The 17,453-nt window shown below is 41.0% G+C and overlaps 1 protein-coding gene across 1 annotated transcript in view; it reads left to right on the plus strand.

The window, feature by feature from the left end:
- Positions 1–17,453, plus strand: part of tnmd (tenomodulin) — a 187,340-nt gene that overhangs the window by 79,094 nt on the left and 90,793 nt on the right. The gene's annotated exons all lie outside the window — the stretch shown is intronic.

Consider the following 17,453-nt stretch of genomic DNA (forward strand, 5'->3'; position numbering starts at 1 on the left):
CAGTTGCCACTTCATTCCAAAAGGACAAAATAGGCCAATTGTTATTGCAGCTTTAATTTTTACTTTCATGCACACACAAAAAAAACGTTTTTTTTAATAGTTATTTTTTTCCAGACTTCACAATGTCCAACTCCCAGGGTTGGATAATTGCACTGGCAGCACCATATCCACACCATTTTTGTCTTCTTTTTTTTGCGCTGTAAGGCCTAATTGGCTAAATTCACAGCCTATAAGTGAGTCATTGTAGGCCAGCACAGTTACTGGGGATCACACTAACATTATCTGAGGCCTTTGGATTTTACAAAACAAAAACAGTTTTGAAGTTGTTCGTCTCATTAAATTGTTTCCAATGCTTTGAAATGTGCCACCTAACAAGTACCCTTTAATTTTTTGCTATGACAATAAAGTAGCAACAATGACATAAGAGCAATGCACAAATATTTATCTAATGATTTGCAAGCAAAAGCTTTGTAAAAAACAAGACTGCTGCTCAAAATGTAAAGCTTTTTGACTGTGCAGATGAGTCACTAAGACTAAAATTATAAAAAAAAAAAAAAAAAAACGCTATCGCTACAATACCTCAGACTGAAAATATAATTTATCCCTTGTGCTATCTTAGATGACCCCACCCTTACATTGACGTGTTATCCCTACCATGACAAAGGTGGATAAAGATGGAAAGATTTCATGTAATCCATGGACACCAGTGAAGATCACAAATCATTGAAGAAAAAAGGTTTAACTCTGTCTAGTGGGTCTAGATGACCCAACTCCCAATGTTAAAAGTGCCTAGGATAGCACAAGGGTTACATAAGTTCTAAGGTTTCAGGTCAACTTCAAATGTTGCAGTTACTTTTTTTGGTGCAAAAAAATAAAGATTTGCAGCAATATGTCAAGTATCTTGCTAAATTGTTCAGATAAGCCCTCATCTGTAAGAATGGGATCAAATAAGTATCAGCTTTAAAAGAACAAAAACCAGATTGTCTTCTTCCACTTTCGGCTTCTCCCATCAGGGGTCGCCACAGCGAACGAGTCGCATGTTAAATTTGGCAATGTTTTACGCCGGATGCCCTTCCTGACGCAACCTTCTCAAACCGGGCTTGGAACTGGCAGAGGTAGAGAAGGGAACAGGGAGGAGCCTGGAGTCGAACCTGGGTTTCACGGACGGAAGGCGCTGCAAACCAGCACGAGCTAAACTGGCTCCCAACAAAAACCAGATTGTAAGTTGGAAAAAAAAAGTAAATTCTGAAAAGTAAACTTAAAAGAAATACTAAAAACGCTTGAAAGAATTAAAAGTTGAAAAAAGAATGATGCGAAGAAATACTATAACTTGAATTTAAAAGATGTACATACCAAAAACTGTATCCCTCTGATGTGGCATACAGTGGTGATAATCCTCTACAAAGGTTTGGTAGATCAGAGGGGGGACGACACAGGCAGCACCAACAACAGATGCTACTTTGGAGCAGAAATGACATCACCATAATCTCAATCACCTGATGACAATCGTGTTCTCCCAGCCAACGGACTCAAAGTCCCGCCCCCACATAAAATTAGGCTCAACACTGAAAACAAAACACAATTCTGGATAAATACTGTAAATTGACAACTGAGAGATGCAACAACATTTTAAAATACAAAAACAGCAGCTTTTTCTTGCGCTGTAACTGTTTTAGATAAATATTGTTTTCGAATTCAAGTTTTCAGTGTTTCTTCAAAGTGAATATGTATTCTTTCAAAAGAATTTTAAAGTTCACAATGTGTACTTTTGAGTTTAAACTGGTTTCAAATGGTCATTTTTCATATTTTCAATCTAGCTTTTATTCACGTTCAATTGCTCCTGATTTGAACCCATTGGTAAGACCACAGAAAAGTTCTAGAAAATAAAATTCACACTTGACATCAGAACTTCCAGAAGGCACCAAAGAACATTAAAACGGTGCATGTGTGAAATGGGCTTCAGGTTTATCCCACGAGTTAATGCAAACACACACAATTAATTATGAGCATTAGTATGGAACTGTTTAGGGACTCTTTTAATTATTTTTAGATATTCTTGGGCATATTTAAAATGATTACTAATGTTTATTCTATTGCAAACCTCTGCCTTTGTCGACTAAATGAGAAAACTATCCAGCCTGTGCACCACATTCACAGTTCTTTTGCACTAAAGCTGAGTAGCTTGGCCACTTAAGGTAAAACTTATTTCAAAGCTGCACCAACACAGGCTAAAGTCATTATCTATCCAGGGGAGACTGGTGACCCAGATTTTACAGATGATTACTCGGAGCATTTTAATATTCACTTGTAAGTTCTGAAGCAGGGTGACTTTAATAAAGTTAGCGTTTTCTTCAGGCTCGATGGTTCTGCATGGCAACAGTCCGGCAGCCTCCAAAAACCCTCCACATGTCTGTTGCTAATAGAAACACTGTGTCTAATCTGTCTGTTTGAACTTAAAGGTCCACCTTATGTCATGTGACAGATGCTAATCTTTCAGAAGTTCCTTTGCTTGTGAAAGCAGCACCAATCAAAGCCCGCATTGGAGGCCAATCAAACTTCAATGCAGCTCTCTCAGGAGAGGATGTAAACAGAGGGGCGATCAGAGAATGTTTATATATGTGCACTTAACATGTTTAAGAAGTCAACAGGATTTAATAAAAATGTATATTAATATTTTATCAAAAAGCAGAAGTCTTAAGTTTTTCTCCTAATCTTCACAAGGCTGGAAGTTACAGATATTGTGAATATGCTAACACTTTTAACGAACGGCTAACAAACAACCCCCAACCCCACACCCACTTCCTAACTACTAAAAAAAGCTATCAAGTGCAGTGTCCAAACTCCAGACTTTGAGGGCCAGCCTCCTGCTGGTTTTCCAGAAATCCTGCCTGCTGGTGATTACCTGGATCAGGTGTGTTTGGTCATTTAGCCGGTTGGTTGGAAAACATGTAGGACACCGGCCCTCAAGGCCTGAACTCTGACACCCGTGAATTTTAAAACCAATTTACACACTATGTATTTATTTTTTACGGCAAATAAGACGTCACCAATTTCCCAAAGTAAACACCTCATAGGGGTGACTATGAGACTTTTTGTGAATCCACTGTGTTCTGATTACAAAAGCCTGGATGGTTTTTAACAAGAAAAATAGTTCAAATGCAATACATAGTAGTCCATATTTGTGAGCAAAGATGCAAACACTGCTCATAAAAATTATCTGCTGGATGTAGACAATAAAACAAACTGAGATCTTTTCTAAATAAAAATCCTAAAAAAAGAAAAAAAAGCAGTTTTTGTTTCCCATTATGCAACAATAAAAAGAGAGAAATACAAAAACAGTTAAATAAATAAGTCATTACTTTAGATTTGATCTCTCTATGATTTCTTTGGTCAGTTCTTACGTCACATGTCTGACCTAGTTTATTTTTTATTTTTATGCTAATAAGGTAAACTACACTGCCTTTGTGCAGAAACAAATCCAGCTTCCTCCTGGGGCACACCTGCAGACTTTAGCTTCAGGTCAAAGCTATCAGGAGTCTAAATAAAACTTCAGTGACCTGAAGAAGAGATTTTCAAAGCTTGGGATTTAGTTTGTGGTTTCTTGGCTTCACACAATTTCACAGATATCTGCAAGTGACGATCCAATACCTTCAGGACATTCCACTTTACATTTACATAATCTAGGAAATTCAACATAAACAGCCAACGAGGGAAGATGTTCAGAAACTGAGCTAACTTACATTCTGGTGAGCGTTCACAGTTTGCACGGTGACCCCCTGCTGCTGCTGTGGCAAAAGTTTGAGTGTGAGAGTAAAAGGAATGAACTATGCCCAGGTGCCCAGAGCTGCAACCTAACAGCAGCAGGCTACGTTTTGGTTTCTCTGTTTCAAATATTACTTTTCACCGTCTGTTCCACATGTCTTTGACTGCTGTGTGTTTATTTTTGCATGCCTTGACAGGGAGACAGAGAAAGAGCAACACGATTTTTAGCTGTGTAGCAGAGCAGAAGGCAGGGAGATGTCTGCAAGGACCAGGAGAATCTAGAAAAGAAACCAGGAAAAGGAGCACGTAACCTGTCAGCTCAGCAGGAACAGTCAAAGTTGCCTTACTGTAGACTATCTTGGGTTTCATAAAAACAGACCTTTGCATGAAATCTAGTGGAAAAACTAACTTTTGGTCTTATTTATGACTTCCTGTGTTCAAGTAAAAAATGAAAAAGAGACATAAAAACATAAACAACTAAATATATCATTAGCAAAATAAGAGTGCTAACATAAAGAAAATCAAATAAGTGAATAAAATGGTGACCATACTTTGTATTACCTGTTGTAGTTAAAGAAAAAAAAACTGGAAAGCCTATGATATTATTGTTTTACCTATGTGCTGCTAAGCTGAGATTTGTGATCAGAGATGTTTCTACAGAACTAAAAAAATTGATTATGATTTTTATCATAATATTTGAGATTTTATTTATAATAAGTATGACGTGACTTCATCCTTAAAACCAATAGGACTTCAGAAATCAAAGGTTGTCACGAAAAGCCAGAGAGAATGAAGTGATATATTGATCTATAAATGGATGGATGGATGGATGGATGAATGGATGGATGGATGGATGGATGGATGGATGGATGGATGGATGGATGGATGGATGGATAAAAAAAACAACCAGAACTACATTCTTATGCACAACACCTAGTGATAGTAAAGCTTTGTTGGAAAGTTCTAAATATTTTGGTGCGATTCTCCTTATAACTAGAATAAAGGGAAATTATTGAATTTCATATTTGATGTTTTCAAGTTTTTCTTTTTATGTGTTTATTTTTCCATAGCTGGATGTCATTGATGAGTGAAAACTGTCAAGAAGAAAAACACTGAAATCGTTCTTTAATGAAAAACTGTTTTTAAAAAAATGGAGTGAAGTCTGGGAAGTAGAAGGCCCCATGCCTGTCTTTGCCTTAAGCCCCAAAAATGACTGAATCCAACCCCTGCTGACACTCCCGGTAGATCGTGCCGTAGGCCACCACCTATAAGAAAGACTGTTGTGACGTGAAGGTGTGGATATAAATCATAGCTGAAGAGGTTATAGGGCTTTTGTCTCTCCTGCACCTGCAGCTCTCCATGCTGGATTCGTGCACGCATTCTTCATTTTGAGCTTAACTGTCTTTCTTCAGAGGTTTCTGATTTTATTGCAATACAAAAACAAGCAAGGCCTCCTGGCTGTAGAACCATAAGTCATCAAATCAGACATCTGGTTTGGTTTGAGTGGCCCCGTCGTGACCTCTATTAAATCTGGCCTCCTTTCTTTGCACCACAGTTTTTTTCCTACTAATGTGTGCTGAGTGAAAGGAACCATCCGTGTTTGCCATTAGATTTTGAAGACTGGATGAATTCCGTGTGAATACAGAGTTTGTCATTCTGACCATGTTTGTCTAAAAAAGCTGATTGGAGGTGTTGTTAAATATCTTTATGAACAGAACATTTGAAGGTGTTTGCTGTTCGTGCTGGTGATGACAGATTGTCCTTATTCAGCAACAGTATGGTCCACTGTGCTCACAAATCTGATGTTCACATGTCAGTACCAGATGGTTCTGTTCAAAGCCACATACAACAAAAAAATGATCTTAGTTTTGATGCTTGTGTTTCCCACTGATTCTTCTCTATTCCATTGAAGTGGTCACAACCACTGATCCTGCAAGTTGTCCCCCTTTGAAAAGATGAGTTTGATCAGTAATGTTCATCAACTGAGAGAGACAGAATGTAAAAAAAAGGAATCTAGGAAAATACGTAATAGGATTTTAACCCTTTCTAACTGGGCGTGAATCGCTCTTCGAATTACCGTAATTTCTTAACAGATTGCTCTATTTGAAAAGGTCTGACAGTTTCTGAAAGTTGGGACATTGCGCTTTAACCCTTGTGCTATCCTTGGCACTTTAACATTGGGAGTTGGGTCATCTAGACCCCTCAAGACAGTGCGCTGAACCTTTTTTCTTCAATGATTTGTGATCTTCCTTTGAAGGCCTTTGAAGCCAAGAAGGAGAAAACTGCCCTGTGTGACCAAATATCATCTGTTGATATTTTACATTTTATGCATTATTTTTTGCACATTAAGAGACAAAGAAACAGAAGTTTTGTTGTAAATGGTTTTATACTTGTCCAATTTTAACTTCTAACATGCAAAACCTGTTGTTCATCTTCAATGGCACTGTTTTTCTCACTCAAATTTTTTATAATTTAGATTTATCTGAATTTCCGGTTCCGGGTTACAGCACAGGACGTGTGTGGCTCTCTGCGGCTATACAACTATCTTCAAACGACTTAAAAAGTTGATTTTCTCCAAAAAAAAGAGAGCTGACCATGGCCCCTAAGAAAAGCCAGGAATACAAAGACCTTAAAAAGGCTCTTGATGATATCCAGGCTATTCATGGAACCATTCATGGAACAAGTGACTGCTAAGCTAATGCCGCTCACAGTGCTATTGGAAGAATTCATAAGGGTCCGCGTTAAAAACGAGCAACGAGATAACCGGGTCGACACTCTGGAGAAAAGACTGGACGATGTGGAACAAGTAAGGATGAATAATGTCATTCTCACTGGAGTACCGATCAAACCTCGGGCGAAGCTGGGTGCAGCTGGAGCTAGCATTGCTAATTCTAATAGCGCTAGCATTGCCAGGAGTTCTGAAACGGATTGCGGTGCAGAGACTCTTGAACAGCAAATTGAATCATTTCTCACATCTAAAGGGATTTCCCTGGATCTCAATACCATCGAGACCTGCCACCCGCTATCCAGGAGAAAGGAGACGGATAAACCAGCGATCCTCATCAGGTTTGTGAATCAAAAACACAAGCTAGCTCTGATGAACCAAAGGAGGAATCTCAAAGGATCTACTGTTTATCTGAACGACCATCTGACCAGAAGGAATGCTGAAATCGCAAAACATGCGAGGCTGCTCAGGAAGCAGAAGCAGATTGAGAACACTTGGGTTAAAGGCTGCAGGATTTACGTCAAACCAGTCGGTCCACCGGACCGGTCCAAGGTTCAGGTTGTGAACACCATGAAAGACTTTGAGAAGTGCTTGATTACGGTCATCTGAAACAACATGCAGTAATAAATCAAAGAGCCAAATATCTCCAAGAAATATTACGCCTGGATACAACAATTTCTCCATAAGTCCGAAGTGACCTGATTATCAACAAAGATCTGAAATGCAGACAACTTGACCTCAACTTTCACTGTCGCTGATATCAGCTGAAGAAGGATATGGACCTATATCTAATGTCTGCAGACGTAACATCGAAGAGAATTATAAACTTTGTTTTAAACCGAAAAAACGGCTGTTAATCAGCAAAAGGAGAAGAAATACCAGCCTTGGTCTTTCGACAAATATGGACCCTTTACTTTTTATTTTACTTCATAGCATTACTTTATCATAAAAAAGGAAAAAAATACATATAAATAAAAATACAAAAAAATAATAAAACAAATGAATAATCAATTATTGAAAATTGTCAAACTGATTGACTTTTAATTATATTACTTGTTTAAAAAAAATAAAAATTGATAAGCTGATTCATGAATTTTTCCTAATGAAACATAATTTTGTACATATTTAGGGCCCGAGCACGGAGTGCAAGGACCCTATTGTAATTCGAATGTTTATTATTATTAGGGCCCGAGCACGGAGTGCAAGGACCCTATTGTATCTGTAAGAGTTATTAGGGCCCGAGCACGGAGTGCAAGGACCCTATTGTATCTGTTAGGTTTATTATTAGGGCCCGAGCACGGAGTGCAAGGACCCTATTGTAATTCGAATGTTTATTATTATTAGGGCCCGAGCACGGAGTGCAAGGACCCTATTGTATCTGTTAGGTTTATTATTAGGGCCCGAGCACGGAGTGCAAGGACCCTATTGTAATTCGAATGTTTATTAGGGCCCGAGCACGGAGTGCAAGGACCCTATTGTAATTCGAATGTTTATTATTATTATTATTATTATTATTATTATTCTACCGGAAGAGTCGCCTTTTTGAGGCCTTTAACATACCCCAAAACTCACCAAATTTGGCACACACATCAGGAGTCGCGAAAAATTTCGTATTTTATAGGAGATTGGCATGGGCGCACAAAAACGGCTCGATAGCGCCACCTACAGTGACTTTTGTCCCGACGCCCCGCATACGCTTTAACGTACAAGCTTGATTTTTACAGGGCATGTTCTTCAGATGGAGACTTACAAAAAAGTCTGAAAGGACCCACCTGTCACTCGCACAGGAAGTCTGATATATTGAGGTCAATATGTCATTTTTGCTTCATTTTGGACATTTGCAGGCCTCGCTCTAGAACGAACTCCTCCTAGAGATTTTGGAGTAATGACTTCAAACTTTGGTTGTGTAAACTATACACATGTCCGATGTTAAATTGCGAAGCTTTTAAGTTTTTATGGATGTTTGTGACCATGGCGGCGCGTCAAAATTGGAGGTCGTTTCGAAAACACGCCATGAAAAGAAAAATGGCCATTACTCAGCCATGCAAAATCCAATCTGATCCAAAATTGATATGCATGATTGTAGTCTGACTCTGAACACATCTGCAGTGAAAAAATCTGGAAAAAGTGTAGCGCCACCTGCTGGCAAGAGGAAATGACATGTTTTACTTGGAGCATCACTACTCCGAGTAGGATGAGCCGACACACCTGAAAATGACGTCCACCTGTTGAAAAGCCATTGAAGTTTACTCTGACAAAAAACCATAACTTTCAATGCGGGGGTGTGGTCGTGACAGAGCGGCAAAGTTGGGCATCTCGCTATGCACACAAAAGTTGCTCTCACGTGCACATTCCTTGTCCAATCTCACTGATATTCAATGGATATGATGAAGCTTCTATTCTGAACCCATGGATATGACAATCTTGGACGAGCTCTATAGCGCCACCTAGTTATTGCATGGGGCACATTCTGCCCTGTATTTTCTCTTTGCTTTGTCCGATGTGCATGAAATTAAAACTGGAGATACTCAGAAGGGTCTTCTCTCATCATGTAAAGTTTCATGGGTGTACACCTGACGGTGCCTGCGTAACAGGAAGTGGTCGATTATGTGCACCCAAATAATAGAAATTTATTATAAATCAGCCGTTTGTCTCAGGAAGCTGAGATTTCAGAATTAGATGCCTTTAATAACCTCCAGCTTTGATATGTAACACTATAGGGTCTACGAGAAACTTCATCACTTGATTTTTTTAATGAAATTTTGGACTGAACAAAGATTTTTAGCATAAATTATGTTTAGGTTATCAGCACCAAGAATTCAACTTTCATAGGCATTTATGTGCTACTGCTTCCTAAAAAAATTCAGAATGATTGAAGTTACAGGTGACATCTTACAGAGCATTACATCCAAAAAGGTCCGAAAACGTCTTTTTAGGCAAAACTGCAAACACCTATTTTTTTGCATAACTTATCTTTCAAATATCAGCACAAAAAAATTAAAAACGGTAGGGATCTGTGTTTGCTGCCTTCCATATTTTTTTCAGACTTAAAAGTGTAACAGATGATTTATAAAAAATCCTTTTCATCCAAAAACCTGTGTTAAATCTGTCTAGACTCCAAACAAACATTTTTTTATGGTAACTTATGTTTCAACAATCGACACCAATTTTCACAGACCTAAAGCTGAACATGTCCCATAGCTCCCTGAATATTTTCATAGATATAAAATGAACTGGTCATTCTAACATCTGGCATTCTAACATCTAACATCTTACATGTCAAAGCCTCTCTCAGCCTGGCTCTGCTGAAGGAGTCGTGTTACAACCCCGCCCCCTCCTGCTGGGACCCCTGCTATGTAAATTAGCAAGCAGTGAACAGAGAGATGAGGAGTAAGAATGGTCATTACTCAGGCATGCATAATCCAAAGACAGCCAGTTAAACACTGAAAGACATATTTTTTCGGTATGTCTTTCATACATCTTTAGTATTAAAAACTCTCCAAGATGAATGTGCCTGACTCCACCTGCAGGTGGATCACAGACTTCCTGACGGACAGACAGCAGTATGTGAGGCTGGGGAAGCTCGTCTCAGATACTCGGACCACAAGCACCGGATCCCCCCAGGGCTGTGTCCTTTCACCCCTGTTACTCTCCCTGTACACAAACAGCTGCACAGCTGGTCACCTGTCTGTCAAACTCCTGAAGTTTGCTGACGACACCACACTCATCGGCCTCATCTCTGACGGAGATGAGTCGGCCTACAGGAGTGAAATAGCCAGGCTGGTGTCATAGTGCAGCGCTAACAACCTGGAGCTTAATGCTCTGAAGACAGTGGAGATGACAGTGGACTTCAGGAAGGCCCCAGCCCCCCTCCCCCCTGTCATCCTCTGTGACTCCCCGGTGACCTCTGTGGAGTCCTTCTGCTTCCTGGGAACCATCATCAGCCAGGACCTCAAGTGGGAGCAGAACATCAGCTCCATCACTAAGAAGGTCCAGCAGAGGATGTACTTCCTGAGGCAGCTGAAGAAGTTTCACCTCCCTGAAAAGATGCTGGTAGACTTTTACACCGCCATCATCGAATCCACCCTCACGTCCTCCATCACAGTCTGGTTCGCTGCGGCCACGGCCAGAGACAAGGCCAAGCTGCAACGCGTCATCCACTCAGCAGAGAAGGTGATCGGCTGCCACCTCCCGTCTCTCCAGGAGCTGCACATCTCCAGGACCTGGAGGCGGGCAGCCAGGATTGTAGCCAACCCCTCTCATCCAGGACATAATCTCTTTCGGCCCCTCCCTTCTGGCAAGAGGCTCCGGTCCATAAGGACCAGGACCTCGCGCCACAAGAACAGCTTCTTCCCCACTGCAGCCAGCCTGCTGAACAGAACCCCAACTCCCCCAGGTGACCCCCCCCCCCCCCCGCCCACCAAAGGACTGTCGGTGCCACTTACAGGCCCCACCATCCCAGCCCATCTGTGCTCCCACTTTAATTCACCTTACTCTACTGTATATAGTGTGTTGTTGTTGTTAACTTAATTTTTAACTTATTCTTAATTACACTATACACCAAGTCAAATTCCTCGTTTTGTAAAGTGCGCTCTACTGAACCTGGCAATAAAACTTTTTCTGATTCCTGATTCTGATTCTGATTCTATTAATCATTGTTTTTTATTCATTCAAAATGCAATTAAATCAATATTTTATCTTTTTTCTTTTCCTTTTTCTTTTTTTTTTATCTCTTATATCCTTTTTTATAATCAATGTTTGAACTTCTTTTCCTTTCTATTGTCATGGTTTCAGTTTGTTGTCTTTTTTTTCGCTTTAGTTCTTGTTCTGTCTTGTTTGGTTCTGTTTCCTGTTTTATTTTGAAAGGTTTCCTGTCTTGTCATGTTTCTTGAGTTTTACTTCCTTTGGTCCCCATCTGCCCTAATCGTGTTCACCTGTGTCTTGTCTGCCCTGTCTGTATATAAGTCTTGTCTCTGCCTTCCTCCTGTGCTGGTCCATTAACTTCTGCTCATGTTGATCACGTCTTCTTGTCTGGCGTCCATGTCCCTTGCCATGCCACAGTAAGTTTTTGTTTTTAGTTTTGTCATCCTGCTCTGCAGCGCTTTTTGTTAGTTAAATAAACCCACTTGCCCTGAACCCGTTTGCCTCCCGTCTCTGCGCCTGGGTCCTACCTGCTCTCGAGCCTCCCCCCCACACGACATCTATACATCCAATGAAATTAAACTACAAATCAACAAACACAACTGATAACAAATGTCTCTAAAAAATGATGTGTATATTTGCAGAACCTTAAAAACACCAAACAAATAACAAATGCTTCCCAATTAAAGCACAAAAAATGGAACACAAAATGTAAAACCCAAGTTAGAAATTGCAATTTGAAAAAGATACTTTTTTCAGCAGCTTTTCAAAATCAATCACCAATTCTACTCTTCTGTGGATGAAACAAAGAACTCCAGAACAATGAAGCCATTTCTCTAAGTCTCTCTCACCTTCAGTTTTAAACAAGGTCTGTGAAAATCCACCATACATTGGTCACATGAACTCAGAGACCTGCTAAAAGTGCACAATTGTAAAAACTCTTTTATATAGACAACTGTTTGTTTGCTTAGAGCTCTAAATATAAAAAAAATGCTTTTCTATCACCTAGACACAGATGGAGAACCATATCAACTGGATTAATAACAGGGTGGCATGTTTAGACAACATGAAGCTGTCCATCACATTTTTGACCTAAACATGTAAACACATCCTTGGCTCTGCGGTTAGGAAATGGTATTTGGGAATCTCTTTATACCAGGAGCCAGCCTGGCCATTGGAACATCGCCACAGTGCCCATCCAGACTGGGACAGCAACGGGGTCCACTTCAGAGCCGTGAGCTGCTGTGTTTAACTCCAGCTGTCCCAGCAAGGTAGACAACTGCAGCAACATCCACTGACCAAGCTGACAAGCCCTGGCAGAAAAGATCCCCACAAGAAAAACACTGGCTCAGGCAGGCTGGTCAAAAAAAAATAGTTTTGCCATTGTCTTGCAGCTCGCAGATCAAGTGGTTTAGTTTTCCAGTAATGTCAGTCAAGAATGCAAGTTCAGATTCACAATGTTCATATTCACCATATTCAACAGACATCTCCTCCAATAGCACCTTAAAAATCCTGTGCTGTTTAGCTTTGCAGCTGAGGTTGTTTACGATTTTCAGAATAAGAGTCATTATATGTCCAGAGCCAATCACTTCTGCACATAAGGCCTGCTGGTGAATGACGCAGCAGTAATGCAGACATTTTGGAAAGTCTGGGTCAGCTTTACAGTGAGTGATGAAACCTGTTTGTCTATTGATCATAGCAGGAGTCCCATCTGCAGTCACTGCTACCAGCTTTTCTAATTGTACCTTTTTCTGCACAAAAACTCCTTCACCGTGTTATACATTTCAACTCCTCTTGTAATTGTCTGTTAGGGCAGATGTGTCAGGAGTTCTTCTCTTGTGGAAACCAAAAGCTATGCTGTACTGTTGCCGTCCACAGGCTCATCACACTGGACGTTAACCACCTGCACTTTGCAAGATCCCGGTCCAGCTAATTGGCCAAGTTATCAGACATAGCTGACACTCATCTAGACATTGTAGTGGAAATTGAATGAGTTCTATTGTTCTCATCCTTAGGGACAGTGATAGCAATTATCATCATTGCTTGAATTTTTTCCATGCTATATGCAAAAGTCTTTGTCCCTTAAGGCAACAGATTACAGCCCCCCCCCCCCCCCCCCCCCCCCCCCCCCCCCAGGCTGCTGTCGTATTAACAATAGCTTGGAGCTCCAGAATGGACAAGAAAAAACGACGAGAATGGCTCGAGCAGGGCGTTGCTCACGGGGCGGTCGCTCGTGCCACGCGGTCGCACGTGCTCGGGCCCGCTAAATGCTACTTGTAGCTTTAATTATTATTATTATTATTATTCTACCGGAAGAGTCGCCTTTTTGAGGCCTTTAACATACCCCAAAACTCACCAAATTTGGCACACACATCAGGAGTCGCGAAAAATTTCGTATTTTATAGGAGATTGGCATGGGCGCACAAAAACGGCTCGATAGCGCCACCTACAGTGACTTTTGTCCCGACGCCCCGCATACGCTTTAACGTACAAGCTTGATTTTTACAGGGCATGTTCTTCAGATGGAGACTTACAAAAAAGTCTGAAAGGACCCACCTGTCACTCGCACAGGAAGTCTGATATATTGAGGTCAATATGTCATTTTTGCTTCATTTTGGACATTTGCAGGCCTCGCTCTAGAACGAACTCCTCCTAGAGATTTTGGAGTAATGACTTCAAACTTTGGTTGTGTAAACTAGACACATGTCCGATGTTAAATTGCGAAGCTTTTAAGTTTTTATGGATGTTTGTGACCATGGCGGCGCGTCAAAATTGGAGGTCGTTTCGAAAACACGCCATGAAAAGAAAAATGGCCATTACTCAGCCATGCAAAATCCAATCTGATCCAAAATTGATATGCATGATTGTAGTCTGACTCTGAACACATCTGCAGTGAAAAAATCTGGAAAAAGTGTAGCGCCACCTGCTGGCAAGAGGAAATGACATGTTTTACTTGGAGCATCACTACTCCGAGTAGGATGAGCCGACACACCTGAAAATGACGTCCACCTGTTGAAAAGCCATTGAAGTTTACTCTGACAAAAAACCATAACTTTCAATGCGGGGGTGTGGTCGTGACAGAGCGGCAAAGTTGGGCATCTCGCTATGCACACAAAAGTTGCTCTCACGTGCACATTCCTTGTCCAATCTCACTGAAATTCAATGGATATGATGAAGCTTCTATTCTGAACCCATGGATATGACAATCTTGGACGAGCTCTATAGTGCCACCTAGTTATTGCATGGGGCACATTCTGCCCTGTATTTTCTCTTTGCTTTGTCCGATGTGCATGAAATTAAAACTGGAGATACTCAGAAGGGTCTTCTCTCATCATGTAAAGTTTCATGGGTGTACACCTGACGGTGCCTGCGTAACAGGAAGTGGTCGATTATGTGCACCCAAATAATAGAAATTTATTATAAATCAGCCGTTTGTCTCAGGAAGCTGAGATTTCAGAATTAGATGCCTTTAATAACCTCCAGCTTTGATATGTAACACTATAGGGTCTACGAGAAACTTCATCACTTGATTTTTTTAATGAAATTTTGGACTGAACAAAGATTTTTAGCATAAATTATGTTTAGGTTATCAGCACCAAGAATTCAACTTTCATAGGCATTTATGTGCTACTGCTTCCTAAAAAAATTCAGAATTATTGAAGTTACAGGTGAACTTTTATTCAACATTTCATCCAAAAAGGTCCGAAAACGTCTTTTTAGGCAAAACTGCAAACACCTATTTTTTTGCATAACTTATCTTTCAAATATCAGCACAAAAAAATTAAAAACGGTAGGGATCTGTGTTTGCTGCCTTCCATATTTTTTTCAGACTTAAAAGTGTAACAGATGATTTATAAAAAATCCTTTTTCATCCAAAAACCTGTGTTAAATCTGTCTAGACTCCAAACAAACATTTTTTTATGGTAACTTATGTTTCAACAATCGACACCAATTTTCACAGACCTATAGCTAAACATGTCCCATAGCTACCTGAATATTTTCATAGATATAAAATGAACTGGTCATTCTAACATCTGGCATTCTAACATCTAACATCTTACATGTCAAAGCCTCTCTCAGCCTGGCTCTGCTGAAGGAGTCGTGTTACAACCCCGCCCCCTCCTGCTGGGACCCCTGCTATGTAAATTAGCAAGCAGTGAACAGAGAGATGAGAAGTAAGAATGGCCATTACTCAGGCATGCATAATCCAAAGACAGCCAGTTAAACACTGAAAGACATATTTTTTCGGTATGTCTTTCATACATCTTTAGTATTAAAAACTCTCCAAGATGAATGTGCCTGACTCCACCTGCAGGTGGATCACAGACTTCCTGACGGACAGACAGCAGTATGTGAGGCTGGGGAAGCTCGTCTCAGATACTCGGTCCACAAGCACCGGATCCCCCCAGGGCTGTGTCCTTTCACCCCTGTTACTCTCCCTGTACACAAACAGCTGCACAGCTGGTCACCTGTCTGTCAAACTCCTGAAGTTTGCTGACGACACCACACTCATCGGCCTCATCTCTGACGGAGATGAGTCGGCCTACAGGAGTGAAATAGCCAGGCTGGTGTCATAGTGCAGCGCTAACAACCTGGAGCTTAATGCTCTGAAGACAGTGGAGATGACAGTGGACTTCAGGAAGGCCCCAGCCCCCCTCCCCCCTGTCATCCTCTGTGACTCCCCGGTGACCTCTGTGGAGTCCTTCTGCTTCCTGGGAACCATCATCAGCCAGGACCTCAAGTGGGAGCAGAACATCAGCTCCATCACTAAGAAGGTCCAGCAGAGGATGTACTTCCTGAGGCAGCTGAAGAAGTTTCACCTCCCTGAAAAGATGCTGGTAGACTTTTACACCGCCATCATCGAATCCACCCTCACGTCCTCCATCACAGTCTGGTTCGCTGCGGCCACGGCCAGAGACAAGGCCAAGCTGCAACGCGTCATCCACTCAGCAGAGAAGGTGATCGGCTGCCACCTCCCGTCTCTCCAGGAGCTGCACATCTCCAGGACCTGGAGGCGGGCAGCCAGGATTGTAGCCAACCCCTCTCATCCAGGACATAATCTCTTTCGGCCCCTCCCTTCTGGCAAGAGGCTCCGGTCCATCAGGACCAGGACCTCGCGCCACAAGAACAGCTTCTTCCCCACTGCAGCCAGCCTGCTGAACAGAACCCCAACTCCCCCAGGTGACCCCCCCTCCCCCCCCCGCCCACCAAAGGACTGTCGGTGCCACTTACAGGCCCCACCATCCCAGCCCATCTGTGCTCCCACTTTAATTCACCTTACTCTACTGTATATAGTGTGTTGTTGTTGTTAACTTAATTTTTAACTTATTCTTAATTGCACTATACACCAAGTCAAATTCCTCGTTTTGTAAAGTGCGCTCTACTGAACCTGGCAATAAAACTTTTTCTGATTCCTGATTCTGATTCTGATTCTATTAATCATTGTTTTTTATTCATTCAAAATGCAATTAAATCAATATTTTATCTTTTTTCTTTTCCTTTTTCTTTTTTTTATCTCTTATATCCTTTTTTATAATCAATGTTTGAACTTCTTTTCCTTTCTATTGTCATGGTTTCAGTTTGTTGTCTTTTTTTTCGCTTTAGTTCTTGTTCTGTCTTGTTTGGTTCTGTTTCCTGTTTTATTTTGAAAGGTTTCCTGTCTTGTCATGTTTCTTGAGTTTTACTTCCTTTGGTCCCCATCTGCCCTAATCGTGTTCACCTGTGTCTTGTCTGCCCTGTCTGTATATAAGTCTTGTCTCTGCCTTCCTCCTGTGCTGGTCCATTAACTTCTGCTCATGTTGATCACGTCTTCTTGTCTGGCGTCCATGTCCCTTGCCATGCCACAGTAAGTTTTTGTTTTTAGTTTTGTCATCCTGCTCTGCAGCGCTTTTTGTTAGTTAAATAAACCCACTTGCCCTGAACCCGTTTGCCTCCCGTCTCTGCGCCTGGGTCCTACCTGCTCTCGAGCCTCCCCCCCACACGACATCTATACATCCAATGAAATTAAACTACAAATCAACAAACACAACTGATAACAAATGGCTCTAAAAAATGATGTGTATATTTGCAGAACCTTAAAAACACCAAACAAATAACAAATGCTTCCCAATTAAAGCACAAAAAATGGAACACAAAATGTAAAACCCAAGTTAGAAATTGCAATTTGAAAAATATACTTTTTTCAGCAGCTTTTCAAAATCAATCACCAATTCTACTCTTCTGTGGATGAAACAAAGAACTCCAGAACAATGAAGCCATTTCTCTAAGTCTCTCTCACCTTCAGTTTTAAACAAGGTCTGTGAAAATCCACCATACATTGGTCACA

Source organism: Oryzias latipes, chromosome 10, assembly GCF_053564925.1.
Source record: "Oryzias latipes strain Hd-rR chromosome 10, Olatipes_Hd-rR_3.1".
In the NCBI taxonomy this organism is placed as follows: domain Eukaryota; kingdom Metazoa; phylum Chordata; class Actinopteri; order Beloniformes; family Adrianichthyidae; genus Oryzias; species Oryzias latipes.